Genomic DNA, 5000 nt, shown 5'->3' on the forward strand with positions numbered 1-5000 from the left:
TTTGCAAATCTGGAATCTGAGGGTGCAAAAAAAATTCTAAATATTTGAGGAAAATCATCTTTAAAGTTGTTCAACTGAAGTTCTTAGCAATGTATCTTACCAATCAAAACATTAAGTTTTGATGATATTTTACGGTAGGAATTTACTTAAGTATCTCATGGAACATGGATCTTTACTTAATATCCTAATGATTTTTTGTCCTAAAAGAGAAATGTAATAATTGTGACCCATACAATGTTATTGTGTTATTGCTACAAACCTATACCTGTGCTACTGATGACTGCTTCCTGTTGCTGCAGGGACACATTTAAAGGTGGAAAGGTTAACTTATGTGTGATAGCATGATTAGTTTCTCAAACATGCGTTCTTAATCAGTTTTGCGTCAACGTGATTTAAAGACCTGGAAAAAAAGCCTGTCATATTGTTTACTGGTCTAGATTATTTTCAACAATGATAAAGTGAACATTGACAAAATACAGTTATATAATAAATATACATCAATAACTGCCTAAGCCTAGTCTTTTTCAAATAACCTAGATATGGTTAAACTAAAAAGTATCATTTAAATACTATGAAAGTATTGACTATAATAATCTGAAATCTGTGTTTTAAGCCAAGTTCTTTCGCTTAAGTTCTCTGTAGTTCTGTGATTGCTTCACCCTAACATGAAAAGTCAACAATGCTGGCGAGTAAATTCATGTTTAAAAAGCAGTGGGGTTTGGGAACCGAAATACAGATGTGTCAAATAATTTGATCTATGCTCCTTGTTCCAGATCTTAAAGCTGCCCCGCGCCGACCTTCCGTACTGCGTCACCTTCCGACCTCCTCAACTGTTAAAACCTCAAATCCCGAACAAAGACCCACAGCAGAAGCCACCTAGCACAAAAAATCCCTCACTGCTCTTGACTGAAAATCACTTATTAACTTTAATAAGAGTCATCCTATATTTTACTGTATGAAGTGAAGATTATTTTACTTGTCATTTGACATCATGGACAATGTATGTAGTGGGCTATTTCTGTAGTGAAGCCTTTACTAGACTATCTGAAAAACTTAAATACAATTACAATTTTTTTTATTGTTTGGGTAATATATTTATTTACCCTCATTTAACTTGTGAGTAATGCTTGGTGTGTTTTACTTGCCTTCAGTAAGCTTGAGAATGTTTTATAGTGCTGTCCACCAAAATCTCATCACGATTAATCAACATCCATAATAAAAGATCTTGTTTATATTGTGTGTGTGCTGTGTACATTATTATGTATATATAAATACATACATTATATATTTAAGAAAATATTTACAGTATATACAATTATATTCTTATATTATATATAAATATATAAAAATAACATATTTTTCTGTTTAATTATATACATGCATGTGTTTGTATTTATAGATACATAATAAATATTAACAGTACACACAATTATAACGTCATCAATTATTCCTTACATAATGTAATTTATTGTAATTAATGTAACCATGAATGCATTCAAAAATAAAACCGGTGTGAGTTGCCTGTGACTTATGGAAGTCTGTGTAGGGTTTTTGTATAAACCAGTGTGTGCCAAAAAAACTTTAACCAGAAATTCAAATCGCAGGGTTCTTCTTTAATGGTTCAAACATGTGAATAGAATAAGCAGGATATCAAACTAGTTTGATTATTCAAAATTAATAATTCATCCATAAAAAATCGTAATTTTAAAAATGAAATGAAGCATGTTTTTATTGAGATAAAAGGTGCATTTTCTGCTCTTAAGGTCCCATTCCCCGAGATCCCCGCTCCTTCACCCACCTCGTCAGTTATACATTTACACTAACACCTGAATAAAGTCCCACCATTCTAAAACCTGTTTCACTCGTTATATGACTTCAATTTGACTAATATTAATCAATCATCAAAATGGCAAGATGTTTCCAATAGAAGAATGTTTGCTTTTGTTATATTTAAAGGGGATATTGCGTAGTTGTAAAGGTTAAAACAATGTTAAGATACTAATAAACAACAGATTTTCGTTGGACTCAGACTCGGCTGTTTGGGACTCAAACCCAGCACTAGCGCTCTGTGTCCTCGCGTCCATCTGAGTTTGATCTTTCAAGCTCGCCACGAGAACAACATGTGCCGTTATTACTTTGCATTCTTGTTATTGAGAAAACAGCGGGGTGGGTTAGGGTTAATGTGTGTTACCCATGATTCAAGCCTATTGTTCCCACACTTCATGTTTCTGGCATGATTCGCATGGTGTCGCATGTCACTAGAATGTTTTTAACATTATTAACATGTAGTTTACATGTTGATGAGCATATCTCTAGCAAGATTATCTTATTGTTATGATTATTAGCGTGTCTCTGGCATGATTAGCATATAGTTAGCATGTGTTGATAGCATGTTTATTAACATGATTAGCAGCATTGTAGTTAAACATGTTGATAGTGTGTCTTTAGCAGGATTAGCATTTTGTTAGCATGTTTTTGGTATGATTAGCATGGTGAGTAGCATGTTGCTGGCATTTTTTAACATGATTAGCATATAGTTAACATGTTGATAGCGTGGGTCTGCATAGCATGATTATTTTACCATATTCGTTAGCATGGTTTGCTGGCATGATTACCATGTTGTTTAGCATGTTTTTTAACGATAAGTATGTAGGTTAAACATGTTGATAGTGGATCTTTAGCATGACTTAGCATTTTGTTAGCATGTTGTCTGGCATGATTAGCATGTCCTTAACATGTTGCTAACAATTTTTTTTTTTTACATGATAAACATATAGTAAACATGTAGATACGCGTATCCCTAGCATGATTAGCATATTGTTAGCATTATTAGTGTGTCTCTGGCATGATTAGCATGTGATAGCATGTTTTTAACAGGTTTAACAGCATATGGTTAAACAACTGTTGATAGCGTGTCTCTAGCATGATACCATAGTGTTAACATGATTTTAAATATTGTTACAACATCGTTTCTGGCATGAGTAGCATTGTTTTTAACATGAGAGAATGTTGTAGCATGTTTCTGTTCTATGGTTATGATGATGTTGGTAAACACGTTGAGTTTGCTAGTAAATAGAAAGATTTTTCTCAGATTTCCAGATGTCATGTTCACTGGAAAGCATATATGTACTGTCTGTGAAATCAAACATTTTATTGCAGGCATTTTGAGAACAATCAAATCTTGATAAAACATGAGAATATTAACAATATGAAAAAGGAAAAGAACAGAACCAAAAGGAGAGAAACAAATATTTAAACACAGAACACCTGGCAATGTTCTCAAAACATTCCTTAACAGTAACAGAACATTTGTTCAGCGTTATCTCCGGTCAATGTTGTCAAGAAACATTCAACATCGTTCATGGAGCTTTTTTTCTGTTTTGGGTAGTTCGTTCACGCTATGTAACGTTCACAAAACGTTTTTTAAAACAGTTTAGAACACTGGACGTTTCGAACCATTCGATGAAGGTGATTCATCATACAGGGATGCTTGTTAATGCAATCGAGTCTGTATTTAAACGACACAGTGAACGTCTTATTGCTGTTAAATAGATAAGATAGTGACCTTTTTCATTTTACCAGGAGTGAAAAGTACGCATTTGTGATGCCCATTACATTGTGGAGATTATGGAATTTGTTATTAAATATTAAATATGTGTAATCAGTTACAATATAACGAGTATATGTTAAATAGAACAATCTATATTTTAGAAAAAGTAACAACAATTTATTGTTTAACAAAGGCCAGAGTAATTGTGCAATAAATACAATTTAGTTTGCACACACTACATTTGAATACAATACATACAAAAATATTCATTTATCGAGCGCCGTCTATAAAGACCCCGCCGCCCGGCAGCGCGAATGATGGGACAGGCAGAAAAGGTCTTCTGATTGGCGGAGCGGCTGTCAATCACAAGAAGATTCTCATTTCTCAGCCGCGACTGTGAGTTTATTCCGCGAGCAACGCGATATTGAAAATTAGTTTCCGTCAGCTCCAGTTACGACGGTAGGAGGGTTTGTTTCTCATCAGTAGTTAACGAAAACCAGCGCAGGTAAAACCGCATATTTCGAATACCTTCGGCCACGCATCTGTTAGCTAAATACAATAAAAGAAGCGTCGGTTGATTCTGTCAGTCAGTGGAATGAAGCGCGGGAGGAAAACGGATTTCTTCGTGAGGAGAAGCGGCAGGCGGTGTTGAGATGGGTGAAACTTCCCCTCGCCGGCAACCGAGAGCAGGAAAAAAAGGCTGAAGGAAAAAAAGCGGAAAATAAAACACACGCTGAAAGAGGAAATGCAGCTTCACTATGGGCGGAAATTCGAGGCTAGTGCGCACTACACGAGCGCAGCGCACAGAGGCCTGCACTTAGTGAGGATGTGGATCACTCCTGAAGAAGTGGCGCTGAACCAAAAACGCGACAAGCTGTGGGTCAAGCTTTGGTGGTGACGGACAGATCCAACGCATTACTTTCCTCCTGCAATAGCACCGGCGAGGACACGGAGACACGGGAGGGAAGGATCACAGGTGAGGTCTGTAGCGTTAAGTCCGAGAGGATCAGCAGCTGCATCCTCAGGTTCTTTCTGGGAGTTTCCTTCTCGGAAAAGACACAACAACACTCAGAAGAGCGCCCGGGTGGAAACAAACAACAAGGCTCTGATCACGACTTCTTTCCCACTCGCGCAGATTCACGCTCAAAGCTCTTGCAGAACTCCAGTGAAAGCTCTTTATTGTGTCGTGTTATGTTTTCGTAAACTAATCTGAACCAGCAGCCAAACCAGCTTTACAGCCTTTTTTTGCAATTAAAGTTTTCTTTCTTTCTTTCTTTCTTAATTCTTTCTTTCTTTTTTTTTACTGTAGGGTGTATTACAGTAGTCAACATTTGAAGTGGATCCAAAACCTTTCATCAAAGTTGTCCTAAAACCTAAAACCAAAATGCGTTTCTTGTCTTTTAGGACAACTTTAAGTACCTTTCTTGATCCACTTTAAATGTTGACTACT

The 5000-nt window shown here is 36.1% G+C and overlaps 1 protein-coding gene across 1 annotated transcript in view; it reads right to left on the reverse strand.

Moving 5' to 3' along the window:
* The window catches only part of LOC109060486 (phosducin-like 3), a 261660-nt gene that overhangs the window by 12755 nt on the left and 243905 nt on the right, over positions 1–5000 (reverse strand). The gene's annotated exons all lie outside the window — the stretch shown is intronic.

This window comes from Cyprinus carpio, chromosome A9, assembly GCF_018340385.1.
Source record: "Cyprinus carpio isolate SPL01 chromosome A9, ASM1834038v1, whole genome shotgun sequence".
Classification (NCBI taxonomy): domain Eukaryota; kingdom Metazoa; phylum Chordata; class Actinopteri; order Cypriniformes; family Cyprinidae; genus Cyprinus; species Cyprinus carpio.